The sequence below is a fragment of the Dermacentor albipictus genome, chromosome 1, assembly GCF_038994185.2.
Source record: "Dermacentor albipictus isolate Rhodes 1998 colony chromosome 1, USDA_Dalb.pri_finalv2, whole genome shotgun sequence".
Taxonomy (NCBI): domain Eukaryota; kingdom Metazoa; phylum Arthropoda; class Arachnida; order Ixodida; family Ixodidae; genus Dermacentor; species Dermacentor albipictus.
The window spans coordinates 119,741,817-119,755,960 of NC_091821.1; the positions used below are offsets into that span (position 1 = coordinate 119,741,817).

The window sequence follows — 14,144 nt, forward strand, 5'->3', positions numbered from 1 at the left end:
TGCTGCAAAAACATTCCTTTTTTATCGTCCCCTGCTCGTCAAGGCTAATCGTCTTACTTGCAAAAGAGAAAAGAAACAGTTGATCCTCATTATCTAACGGTGCTGTTAATCTGAAAAAATATTGTCGTGAAGTAAAACACGCGTTTGAGGAGCCTGTAACAAAAGAGATGCCGTTTAAGACGACCATTTGAGAACTAAATAACAAGCGTTTGCTGAGCTAAGCAAACGACAAATGCCATTGTTTGAAAGAAAGGCTTCGTTTCACTTGCCGCGGTGGCTTAGCGGATATATGGTGTTGCGTTGATATATGCGTTAAGTCGCGGGATCAAGTCCCGGTCGCGGCGGTTGCATTTCAATGAGGGTGAAATGCCAATACGCCCGTGTACCGTGCATTGGGGTACGTTAAAGATCCCCTGGTGGTGAAAATTAATCCGGAGTCCCGCAATTCGGCGTGCCTTATAATCAAATCGTGATTTTACACGTAAAACTCCAGAATTCAATTCATGGCTTCGTTTTATCATATTTATTACTTTCTAGCTCGTCAGCCATGTTTTATTATTCTTGTGTTTTATGAAGGCGTTCGCTAGAAACGAATTAGGGCGTATCATTCAGTAAAGTAAGCGTCCACGTGGAGAAGGCGCTGAAATTCTTAGTGAAAATTGTAATGTATTCCCGTCGTCTTGCCGTTAACATTAAATCGTCAATGCACAGTGTCGATATACGTCTTTCATTTTCTTTAACTTTAATTATATCAATAATTTACTCCTCCCTCAGTGTCATAGCGTTGATATGTTCTACGACGCCGTTTTGTCTCGCTACTGTCAAAACTGCATGTCTCGGGAAGCTGCGTTCGCGGCGCGAGATTTAGGCAAACGTCTAAACCGGTATGACGCCCAAACACTGTTCCGAATTAAGAACAAGTGCAACAGCTCCTTCACATTTATTTCGAGCCAAGAAGAGTGTACAAAAAACATTGTTAATTAAATTAAATTTTGACGTACTACAGTAATTAGGTAAATTATAATATGAAGATTTACGGAACTATGCCCAATTAAGTGGATGAAAAATGCTACTGTAGAAAATGGTTTAAGTTTTCCGTGGCTAAATCTGAATGGGAAGGTGTCAAACGCAGCGTGACACGAACGGTACGTCGGGCATTGCAGCGCTGAAGAGCCCCACGTGGTAACAATTCACCTGGAGCCCTGCCCTGGAAACATAATTACTAAATATCTCCTGTGGTAGATATTGCAGTGTAACGTCAAGTGGACTGCATGAAGGTGCAGAAATAACTTGCAAGAGTAGGCGTAGTTGTGCTAGATAATTAACCACTTTCACGAATTAGCTATCTATGTAGTTATCGCATTAAAAAGCTTTATGCCTCAACTGTGGCAGTTAAGTCGCTCAGCAATGAATTAATACCCACTTAGCAGAAATGCTGTGCCTAGGGTTTGTTTCGACAAATACGCCTTTAAAATCTGTGGCAATTTTTTTTTCATTTCCACGTAAAACTAATTGACATTGTGGAAAATGGATTGTCGATAAGTGTTAACTCTAACGACAACACTTTGAAGCATTGTCGTTCCACTAGTGGGTCATTTACGGCATGTTCCTCGATCTAGGGGCGTACAGATTGAAAAGAGAGACTTTGGAAGCTCTATAGAGTGTCGGAACAGCATTAGCATTACAGGTGACTCCCTACATGTGTCAGCAGCAAGCCCTGTGCGAAGTGGCTTCAAACATTTAATTAGGAATGCTTGATTCATGTTTGCTGCATTAGTTCCAAAATTAGATTGCTAATTGTAGGAGAAGTCAGAATAAGCAGGAGGATTGCTTAGTGCGTACTGTACTTACATTGCTGAACGGTAGAGTGCGCGCAATATCCATGCAGGCTTCTGCAAAGTTCGCTGCTGAAGCATTTTGTTACTACCCTTCCAAATCAGTTTATTAGCAAATTATTTTGATAAATAAACGCATGAAAAGCTGCCACTTGAAGCGTGGTGCAAAAGCATAGAAACTGCGACTCTAATCGCTGTTTTAAATAATGTCTTGCAAGTTATTTCCGTGACCGGCAACCTTTGTTCACAGTAAAATTCAGGCGCCCGGTCACACACACAAGTTCCGCGAGCGCCTGAATGCAGCTCTACCGCGCGGGAGCTGCCGCCTGTCTTCGAACACAGAACTTGTGTTTACACTTTGGCAAGACTCGATGCGCACGACAGCATTGCGAAAAGAGAAAGTGGAACGGAAATGCTTTTTTCTTTTCTTTTTACTCCTTGTCACGCAACCACTGAACCTGGCTGAAACACTAGCTAGCTGTTTCTTGCGTTGCGGCGCCATCTCTTGGTTTGACCTAGAAACCGCATGGTAGTTGCTCTTGCACCGACCGCCTTTAGCTCCCGACGATAGAGGGGGCTACAGTGCGTGTTGACGAAGCGTTTTAATATCTCGCGCGTAATTCTCCATATTATAGAACACATGGGCTCTGTCTGTAAAAAATTACGGCCCTTATCAGAAAAGCTACGGGACGGAGCTCGTTAAATTTCATTTATTCAACTTACAAACTAATCGCTCATGCTCTCACTAAATTATTGTACTCATTATCTACGCACAGCTACCACAGTTTATGGAGCACACGAAAGCAAGCAGATAAAGTATCATCCGGAATGCTTTTCAGAACATAGGTCACCGCAGTTTAGATTCCTGCCATATCTTCATGACCCTTCCCTTTCAGTGGCAATTTCAGAGGGGAAGACAAAAAACTGCTGGAGCCTCGGGTTATCTAACGTTGTCGTGCAGCAAGACTCAGCCACTCTAGAGACGATGACACACATAACGGAGCTACTGAATTGCTTGGAGCAAAGTTTTAGCACGACAATGAAGAAGTTTGGCTTATTGTCTCTCCGTCAACGATATTCATGGCGCACCAAGCCTCTAGTTTAAAAAATTGCGGGCAAGATTTTTTGTTTTTTATGGTGGTCGCTCAACATATTTAACGCGAGGTGAACTCTGACTTCGCCCTTCCGCGCTTTCTCGCTTCGCTGGTGCCAACTGGTTGCACCAAATGGTAGCACAAGCTTTTTTTTGGCAGTAATGGTTAACACAAAGCGGGAATCACTTCTGATCCTTTCCAAAAGTTCAGCAGCAACTGCTCTGGTTTTTTATTTCTGTTCACCATGCAGTGTGTGAGGGGCGATTTTCGCCTTCAATTTATTTTTCCCTAAACCATTGCGTAAGACCTGGCGACACACACATCCTTGTACAATTTCATATCGGATATCGTGTGCACAGTAGCAATGCGATCTGCATGCAGTAACTGCCCCACAAATTCCAAATTTGCAGTGGCATGGGACGTTGATGAGCAACCGCCTCTGGTATCATCTTGCGCCGGATACCTGCCGTCCCGAAACCTTTGGTGCTAATTTAGGCTTCAATGACATGCCTTCAAGGTAACGTAATGTCACCATATAGTATTTGCTGACTCTTGTTACATGTCTCACTATGACTTTTTCTCTAGTTTAACTTAAAAATGAATTTTAGCCTCCTATTCGGAGTTTGTTTCCATAACGTCTGCCGTGTCAGGCCCAAGTAAATGCGCCAGAGAGTCGAACCGTGAGTAGCTAAACACAGCACCGCTGCCTAGTGAGTCTACATGTAAACCCTTCCGAGGCTATGTCTGTTCTGTACACATAAAATACTACTCACTTAACTCGCTTCTTCAGTTTGAGTTGCTTTTTCTGAAAGTTTATTTCCATGTCACGAAGACCTGTCACCAGTCCATCAATTTAGTCTCTCGCCGAGCTGTGACAAGAATATGAGGTATCTTCTTGTACGCTATTCGTCATCAAAAGAGGGAGGGACGGGACGTATAGTGTCGATGATCTACCCTGCTCTATCCATGAAATGGCCTCTCCGCTCCCTCTTATCTCGATTGCGGTCAGACACCCAACATGAGCATCGCGAACCTTCCACGTTCAAGGCATAGTTTAGTGTTTAATCCTTTATCATTTGAGGTTTATTTAGGACGACTATTAGACAAGACTGATCTCTGGAACGCAAGTAACTTCCAGAGTCACCCGATGTTGTAAAAGTCGGTACGCATGCGTCGTGGTCCAACTTTAAGGAGCCATGTACTGTTCCAGCCTCGTCAACCCCTGATGATAATACTCAAGAGGGGAGGAGAATTGGTAAAAATCAATGCGTCTCGACAAGAACATTAACCTTAATCATAAATAGCGCAGTGCACAACTGTGTGCAATGCACTGCATGTCTCCATTTTTATGGAAATTAGAAATGAAGGGCGCAATCGTGTCAGAATTACACGTATATGACAAGAGTGAAAGATTGTAAGACGTTGTGAAAAATGCTGTATACAGGCGCACCATAGCGAATAGTTAGGATCTTCAGACCTTATCGAACTTGATAAGCGGCGCTAAGGCAGAGCAATAGCGGAAGGTTTTGCAAAATTAGGCTCTTTTGCAGCAACCAACACTCCCGTCTCCTCAGGCCCCTAACCTAAATTTAAGGGCGTTACGTTAGCTCATTTCCTTCTGCGCAGCAACATTTCTGCTGTAGTGCGCTTCTACACGGTGACATTGTCCAGTAACACACGATTGCTATTTTTTATGCATAACCGCATTTGCTGAAGTGTCAAGCTTTTAATTTTATATATATGCTTTCTGAAAGTGTGCTGACAAAATTTTCTCAGGCGTCAATGGCGGCAATATTTTGTCGTGGCCCAAATTTCACTCATATTCATGACAAAAAGAAAAAAAAACATATACAGCGTCCCACCTCTTTCGCCGCAGAACAAAACCTTTTTGTTAACTGCATACTCACTCTGCTGCAAACCTTTGTTCTGGAATGAATAAAATTGCGTCTCTCCGCCATGTCCTGGTGAGTGCACTGCTTCCCTAACACGGTATGATGATTGCGTCACCTCAACATTACAAATTTATTGCCAATAATTGCGATGCATTTTATCTGCACTTCTACATACCATATTATAACCTGTAACATCATGGCTGATATCGCTTGTAGGAATACAGGGAGAGGGTGAACACTGAAGCGTGGCCGTCGTTCTTGCAGCAGGTTTCAGTACCACACCGGCTTCCCGTCTGTTGAAGATTACAAATGATTTTCACCTATGTCAAGCAAAACTTCGATGTAAATATTCCTGGGAGAGTAGGTGCAATCTTGCAGAATCCCTCCGAGATTCCAGCGAAACAGAGATCTCTGATGCAATGAGGCAGTGGCGCACGGCGCACTCTTTGTTATCGATTGGATTAGTTTTACGCCCGAAGGGGCATTTCAGGTTCCTGTAGGAATATTTTGTTCTTCTGAAGCACCCTACTCACGCTTATGCGCACCAAACCGATCTACAAGTACCGCGCTTGCCCCACTATGGGTTGTACGCGCACCATAGCTTGCAGTTCATCCTCCAAATTAGTAGTATATTCAATTGGTTCCCATTGTAGAGTGTGTTTCGTATTCTGCCAGTTATCAAGATGAAACGTTTGACTGTTAAATCACAGAAAACTTTTTGGAAATTTCACTGCTATACCCGTCTTATACCCGTGTCACTCAGGGAAACTTGAGTGCTCCTTGAGCTAGTGCACTTCACCGCTAGTGCACTTCACCGCTAGTGTCTTTCGAAGGATGCCACACGGGAACTCTTTGTGAGACCTACTGCAGTGCACTCGTCGGTGAAGTGTGTAGCCTCGTTAGCAATGAGTAAAAGATAAGTACTATTGAAAGCAGAGTAAAGAGTAATTTTTAATAAGATTTTTAATTGCTATAGTTACAAGGTAGTAAGATGTGCAACGCTGCAAAAGACAAAAACAAAACAAAAACCAGCAAGACACTACTCTTGCGCTCTCAAGTTGTTCGGCGTAGTTGTTTGGCGGTACATCTTGTTTGGACTGGTACGGGTCAAGTCTTGTCTTGGCACGTGATGATTTATCTTGTTTTGAGGTTGCAATGGATTGCTTGCACTTACGAAGGCAAATCAGAGAGTCTTTGCACCTTATTTTAAGCTAAAATGCGGCTGTAAATGCGAAGCCAACATATTCATTGCCAGCGATGTACCTTTCTTGGACTGGCCCGGCCTTATGTGCTGGTAGCTCCGCGGCACGGCGCTGCTGTCAGTTGTTCAAGATGGCTGTTGTGCTTCACACGTCGACGGCGTCCGAGCAATTCGTTTTCTTTGGAGTAAGGGGCGAACGCCCATTGAAATCCACAGGGAAATTCAGCCCACGTATGGGGAAAGGTGTCTTAATTTGGGAAGTGTGAGGTGGTAGTATTGCGAGCTCGCAAAAGGCTATGAAGACGTGCATGACAATGAGCCTTCGGGAAGGGCCCGCGCGTCGCTGACTGATGACATTTCCCCCGTGGATTCAATGGTGAAGGAGGATCGGTGTGTGCGCCTCAAGGCCATTTCCCGGGAGCTTGGCACTTCGTACGGGAGTGTTTATGACATCCTTAAGGTACCGGGAGGTTTCATATCGGTGGGGGCCTAAGCATTTGGATAACATGATGAAAGGCAAGCGATTAATTCACTGAATCATCTACAACGGTATGCCGAGGCGGGTGAAATTTTCCTCAACGGTATTGTTACTGCCGATGCAACGTAGATGCTGCATTTCACGCCGGAGTCGGAACATCAGAGCATGTTGTGGAAACATCCGGGTTCGGTTGTGACAAAAGTTCCGTTCAGGGCCTGCTGTAGGGAAAATGATGTTAATGGTCTTCTGGGATCGCCGAGGACTGCTCCTACTGTATTTCATGCCACAAGGTGTAACCATCAATAGCACAGTTATTGTTCCACACTGTCACGTCTGCTGGATGTCATCAGGCGAAAACTACCAGGGATTCTCGATGTGGACCAAGCGGTTATCCTCCACAACAATGCAAGGCCACATGTCACAGAACCACCGACAAGCTCCTGTCATTTCCCTGGGAGTCTGGACCACCCACCATATCAGTCCGCAACTCACCACTGGCGATTCCTCTGTGTTCGGTCCGCTGAAGAGGTTTCTGCCACGACAGCGATTCACGTGCAACGATGAAGCCGAGAAAGCAGTTTGAGAGTGGTTCCACAGTAAGCTGCACAAATAATACTACAGGAGCATCTAAATGTAGTGCTGCGATGTGAGAAATGTGTGAACCGGTATGGGGACTATGCTAAAAAACAGTGTAAGGTTCACAGAATTGTACATATATTTGTAGTTACCTGTAAGTACATATTTTGTCTATTAAAAATAGGGGCAAGGACTTTCTTATCCGCCCTCATAAGTTGATTGTGAAGGCTGTTTTAACAGTAAGAGGAGGAGGAGGAGGAATAAACTTTATTCAGATCCTGTACAAGGTGTTGCCACTTGCCTGGCTAGTGCCATGTTGGGGCCGGCAGGTGGAGCCACCTAGCCCTATCACGGATATATTGGACAGCCAGGACTTGAGGTATGTGATTGTGGGATTTAATCATTCCTGAAAACCGATTCCGCGAAATGCCCGGGCCGACTGACCCACACTCCCAGAGCATATGTTAAAGCGTACATGGCTCCTTTTCGCATGCTTTGCATATAATATTCATGTCTGCAATGTCATCAAATTCCTTCATTTGTGCAGGTGAATAATAGGACTGCGTTTGTAATTGCCCAAGTGTAACTGCTTGTACTCTGTTTAGCCTATAGTGAGACGGTGCAATGTCCCTCCTTCCCATGAAATAACTGTTTGTAATTTCATTGTATGTCATGAGCGTATCTCTCTGTAGGTTCGCCGATCCAGCAGAATCAAAGTCATGTAAAAGCGGCCCGGTCTGTAAGTTCGCGAGAGACGCTGTTGGCGATTCATTTGGACTGACGGGAATGTAATCAAGTGAACCAAGGTGCACCGGGAACCAATAAATGTAATGTGTAACATTTCTCTGTCTTATGTTAATTACCCTCGCAGCCTGTGGAGCAATCTTGCCCCTATTGAAAGCTCTAATAGCCGTTTTCGGGTCGCTGTATATTTCTGTGCATCTCTCGTCTGTTAGTGCCAATGTAATGGCAACTTGTTCAACGACTTCAGGTTTGCTAGTGTAGACCGTGGTGCAGTTGGTGCATTTGTCCTGGTGATCCACTATCACCGCCACGAACTTAGCTCTATCCTTGTAGGCAGCCGAATCCACAAAGCAGGCTCCTCTGCCCCTTTTATCCATTTTCTTGATTAACGCCCTGGCTCGTGCAACTCTTCTGTTGTTATATGTTGGGTGCATATGCCTGGGTAACGGAGCGACAATTATGTTGTCTGCGAATTCTTGATGAACTTTAGTTCACTGTGCTGGATCCGTAATGGCGCTGATCATGATCTTGTCCAGGATTGATCTTCCCGTGCTGGTTGTAGATAGTCTCGCTATTTGTGATATTTCTTGAGCCTCCGCGATCTCCATGGTCGTGTTGTCTATTTCTAACTTGAGCAATTTTTCAGTCCTGGTTCGATGTGGGAGCACCAATGCGCTTTTAACAACCTTCTTGAGCGCAGCGTCAAGCTTCTTGAGTTGAACCTGCGTCCAGTTGTACATCGCAGTAGCGTATGAAATTTGACAGAGTACGAAAGAGCTGATTAACCTGATGAGGTAATCTTCTCTCATGCCCTTGTGTCTTCCAACCAGGCATTTGATCATCCTGTACGCGCTATCCGTTTTAAGGGTGATTTTCTTGAGCTCCGCATGGGTTCCACCTTTCATATCAATGAAAAGGCCCAGTACATTTATAACGTTGACTCTGCGTATATTGACACTATTTTCTGTAAGTAGGTGTATATCGCTTTCCGATAGAGGTTTGCAGCCCTTAGGTCTGTCCCCTTATTCACGTCTACAGAGTAGCAACTGCGATTTATGTGGTGAGCGCCTGAGTCCAGTGAGTTTCAGGTATTCCTCCACCGTCCTGATCGCTTCAGTCAGCGCGTCCTGCATGTGCCTGGTTCGAAGTGGGAGCCCCAATGCCACCAGCACGCCATACATTGAGATCTTCAGCATATATGGTATGGTCAATGTCCTCAATGTTTTTTGTGCAATACGTATTTTTAAATTAACAAATACATGCTTTGCCGTCAGACTCCTGATTGCCGTCGCCACCAATTTGAAAGAACACTTGTCTGAACACTTGTCGGTATACTGTCCTATACCGATCGGGGAGGAAACACAGCGATGCCGACTGCTTGTCACGCGCACCAGTCGAGACTACTGCGTTAGAACAAGAGGATTTCCCGTTCCTTGGCATTGTTGACGCGTCACAAATCGCTCAAAAACAACGAAATGACCCAGACTTGCTTCCACTTATACAGTGCCTGGAGGGATGCGACGTTCCGCTCCCGCGTATTTTCTTTAGAGGGCTATCCTCGTTCTGTATGCGATGAAATGTCCTCTACAAGAGAAACTTTGACAACAGCGAGACAAAGTTTTTACTTGTCGTACCCACAGCTATGGGAGAAGAAGTTATGCATGCATGTCACGATGAACCGACATCTGGACACATGGGCGTGAGCCGTACATTCGCCAGGATTTGTCTGAAATACTACTGACCTAAATATTAGCATCAGTGCAGCACTACGTCAAAACTTGTCGCAAGTGTCAAAGGCGCAAGACTCCATCCGTAAAACCGGCAGGCCTCCTCCAGCCAATAGAGCCACCAAAAGCCCCATTCAAACAAGTCGGTATGGACCTCCTTGGAACCTTCCCAACATCCTCTTTCGGCAAAAAGCGAATAGTTGTGACCACGGACTATCTCACCCATTACGCAGAAGCTGATTCCCTGTACAGTGCAACGGCTGTCGAAGTTGCAAAATTCTTTGTCAACAATATCGTGCTCAGGCATGGCGCTCCCACATTTGTTATTACCGATCGTGGAACAGCCTTTACTGTGGACCTAATTAAATGCATGTTGCAAATGACAGATACTGATCATAGGAGAACTACGGCGTACCACTCTCAGACAAACTGTTTAACTGAACGCCTCAACAGAACACTGACTGACATGCTTTCGATGTATGTTGACGTTGAACATAGGCTGTGGGATGAAATTTTGCCGTACATAACATTCGCAAATAATACGGCCGCTCAAGAAACAACACGAGTCACTCCCTTTGAACTTGTATTCGGCCGAGCACTAACCACAGCTTTTGATCCTATGTTGCCGTTAGATGAAGAAAACAATAACTCATCTGACCTCGATGGTTTCTTGCGAAGAGCCGAGGAGGCACGACAGACGGCAAGGTACCGAATACGCCGCCAACAACGCATCGACTCCAGCCGGTACAACCAGCGCCTTAGTGAAGCTCATTATCAGCCCGGTGACAAGATGTGGGTATGGACCCCAGTGCGACGCCGTGGACTGTCTGAAAAGCTTCTGTGCCGATACTTCGGCCCTTGCGAAATACTTCATCGTATAAGCGACGTCACTTACGAACTGAAATCCGCTGGACACGAGAGCCCCGGACGGCGCAACTCTACGGAAGGTGTGCATGTTGTCCGCATGAAACCCTACCAGGAAAGGTCATGAACAAAAAAAAAAAACGTGAGAGCCCACAGCAACCCGTACTTTCTCTCACACATCGGGCCGATGCGATCAGGAGGGGGATAATGCCGCGACAACTTGGGCACATTCAAGTTGCGCGCCCTTCGTATTGGACACTGTGCACGCCGTATCATGGTGTTCAGCAACAGGCAGCGATCTTCCTGGCACGGGTAGCCGGTTGGACTTGGCTCGCATGCGCCACGCGGACGACGTGTCTCACGAGAAGAAAGAAGAAGACAGATCGAGCCCAGTTTGAGAACGTGACTGCCGCGGATTTCTTCACCACCGTAGTGACTTTCACTTGTGGGCACAAGTTCGCCCTTAATAAATATCGATGTGTTAATAACATAGTTACAATATATATATATATATATATATATATATATATATATATATATATATATATATATATATATATATATATATAATATTATAATACCGACACCGATCAAGTTGTCCAGCGCTGTTTATTCCAAAAGAAAGCAACGCCCCAGCTCACGCGCGAAGAAGAAGAAGAAGCATAGGGAAGATGGGTGATGGCTTTGTACAAATGAAAACGACGAAGTACGTTAGTAGTGCTTACACTAACTTCGCCCCGTCATGGAAGCGGCCAGCCTGGCCGCAGATTAGTGATTATCTAAACGGGAAGTGCAGGGCTTCATCCGCGAGACGTGAACAATTTCGGCATTCCGGCGGCGCCGGTCAGTGACGGAGTGTACTGGGCGGACGAGATAGCTCACTGCAGATGTTTGCTGCACAACGGTGTATGGGCCAATGTAGCGTGGAAGGAACTTCTCACAGAGGCCTGGAGTGCGGACTGGAGTCCAAAGCAGGTCTTGGTCTCCAGGGTGAAAAAGTAGGTCACGGCGTTTGTTGTCGCAGTGACGCTTGCGCTCAGCTTGGGTAGCTGCTGTGCTTTGCTGGGCGATTCGACGGCAATGTGCAACTCGGGCAGCAAAATTTTCTGGAAGCGACGCGTTAGGCGAAGAAGGTGCGAAAAGGAGTTCTCTGTCGAATATGGTGGAAGCTGATCGGCCATATACAAGAAGAAAGGGTTGTAGCCGGTAGTCCGTTGAATAGCAGTATTATATGCGAATGTCACAAAAGGAAGAATTTTATCCCAGTCAGTGTGATCAGGACGGATGTACATGGAAATGATGTCAGACAGCGTACGGTGGAAGCGCTCAGTAAGGCCATTGGTTTTCGGATGATAGGTAGAAGTAGATTTGTGGACGGTATTTGTGGCCCGAAGAACTTCCTCGAGAACTTGTGAAATGAACGCCTTGCCGCGGTCACTGAGAAGAACGCGAGGAGCCCCGTGGCGCAAGACGATGCAGCGCAAGAAAAAGTCGGCGACCTCAGAAGCGCTACTTGATCGCAGAGGGGCAGTCTCGGCATATCTTGTTAAATGGTCGGCCGAAGTGACAATCCAGCGGTTACCGGAGGGTGTCAACGGCAAGGGACCGTATAAATCAATACCAACGAATTCAAAAGGTGCGTCCGGGCAAGGGAGAGGTTGTAGTAAACCGGCAGTAGGGTATGTCGAGCGTTTGCGGTGCTGACATGACGCACAAGAGGCAATGTATTTGGCCACCGTTGTGGAAAGGCCAGGCCAGAAGCAGCGGGTCTTTATGCGGTCGTAAGTCTTGTGGAAGCCTAAGTGGCCAGCCGATACGCCGTCGTGAAGTGCCTCTAATACCCGCAGGCGAAGGCAGCGTGGTAGAACTGGGACCCACTGGTGACCTGTTGAATGGTAAACGTAGCGGTGAAGCACGCCACCTTGAAAGCGGAATTGTCGAAGTTGGCGTCTCAAGCGGCTGTTGGGCGGTTCGGCGAACCCACTAAGGCGATCCATGAGAGCTCGACAGTAAGAGTCAGCCCGCTGTAGCGAGGCGAAATCAGAGCGAGATGAAGGCGTAACTTGGTCCAGGGGCGTTATCGAGAGCTGGCGTGAGGTAGGCGTAGCATCGGAACGACTTGGTGGGGAAGACGACGGCGCGTTACCGGGAGAGAGTGAGAGTGGGCAGCGGGACAATGCGTCAGCATCATGATGACTTTTTCCAGACTTGTACGTTATAGTAAAGTCATATTCCTGCAAGCGGAGTATCCAGCGTCCTAAGCGCCCTGACATGTTTTTCATTGATGACAGCCAACACAGAGCATGATGGTCAGTGACGATGGTAAAGTGGCGGCCGTAAAGGGGCAAAAGAAGGCAACGCCCCAGCTCACGCGCGAAGGAGAAGAAGAATAGGGAAGATGCTGTATGTACAAATGAAAACGACGAAGTACGTTAATAGTGCTTCCAATATATATATATATATATATATATATATATATATATATGTATGTTCTTCGTTTCCATAAATATTCAGGTGTGAGTTAGCGCTCGTCCTGTCTGCTTCGAGTCTGTGTCCGTGTCCCTTCCTGCTACAATCCTAGATCACGCCATATCATCATCATCAGCCTGGTTCCGCCCACTGCAGGGCAAAGGTCTCTCCCATACTTCTCCAACAACCCCGGTCATGTACTAATTGTGGCCATGCCGTCCCTGCAAACTTCTTAATCTCATCAGCCCACCTAACCTTCTGCCGCCCCTTGCTACGCTTCCCTTCCCTTGGAATCCAGTCCGTAACCCTTAATGACCATCGGTTATCTTCCCTCCTCATCACATGTCCTGGCCATGCCCATTTCTTTTTCTTGACTTCAACTAAGATGTCATTAACTCGCGTTTGTTCCCTGACCCAATCTGCTCTTTTCTTATCCCTTAACGTTACACCTATCATTCTTCTTTCCATAGCTCGTTGCGTCGTCCTAAGTTTGAGTAGAACCCTTTTCGTAAGCCTCCAGGTTTCTGCCCCGTAGGTGAGTACTGGTAAGACGCAGCTATTATACACTTTTCTCTTGAGGTATAATGGCAACCTGCTGTTCATGATCTGAGAATGCCTGCCAAACGCACCCCAGCCCATTCCTATCCTTCTGATTATTTCCGTATCATGATCCGGATCCGCCGTCACTTCCTGCCCTAAGTAGATGTATTCCCTTACCACTTCCAGTGCCTCGCTGCCTATTGTAAATTGCTGTTCTCTTCCGAGACTGTTAAACATTACTTTAGTTTCCTGCAGATTATTTTTAGACCCACTCTTCTGCTTTGGCTCTCCAGGTCAGTGAGCATGCATTGCAATTGGTACCCTGAGTTACTAAGCAAGGCAATATCATCAGCGAATCGCAAGTTACTAAGGTATTCTCCATTAACTTTTATCCCCAATTCTTCCCAATCCAGGTCTCTGAATACCTCCTGTAAACAGGCTGTGAATAGCATTGGAGAGATCGTATCTCCCTGCCTGACGCCTTTCTTTATTGGGATTTTGTTGCTTTCTTTATGGAGGACTTCGGTGGCTGTGGAGCCGCTATAGATATCTTTCAGTATTTTTACAAATGGCTCGTCTACACGCTGATTCCGCAATGCCTCCATGACTGCTGAGGTTTCGACAGAATCAAACGCTTTCTTGTAATCAATGAAAGCAATATATAAGGGTTGGTTATATTCCGCACACTTCTCTATCACCTCATTGATAGTGTGAATATGGTCTA

The 14,144-nt window shown here is 46.0% G+C and overlaps 1 long non-coding RNA gene across 1 annotated transcript in view; it reads left to right on the forward strand.

The window, feature by feature from the left end:
* Positions 1–14,144, forward strand: part of LOC139049617 (uncharacterized) — an 87,331-nt gene that overhangs the window by 8,378 nt on the left and 64,809 nt on the right. The window contains exon 2 of the long non-coding RNA XR_011508425.1: positions 3,340–3,446. This is a non-coding gene — a long non-coding RNA (uncharacterized lncRNA). The remainder of the gene's footprint in view (positions 1–3,339; positions 3,447–14,144) is intronic.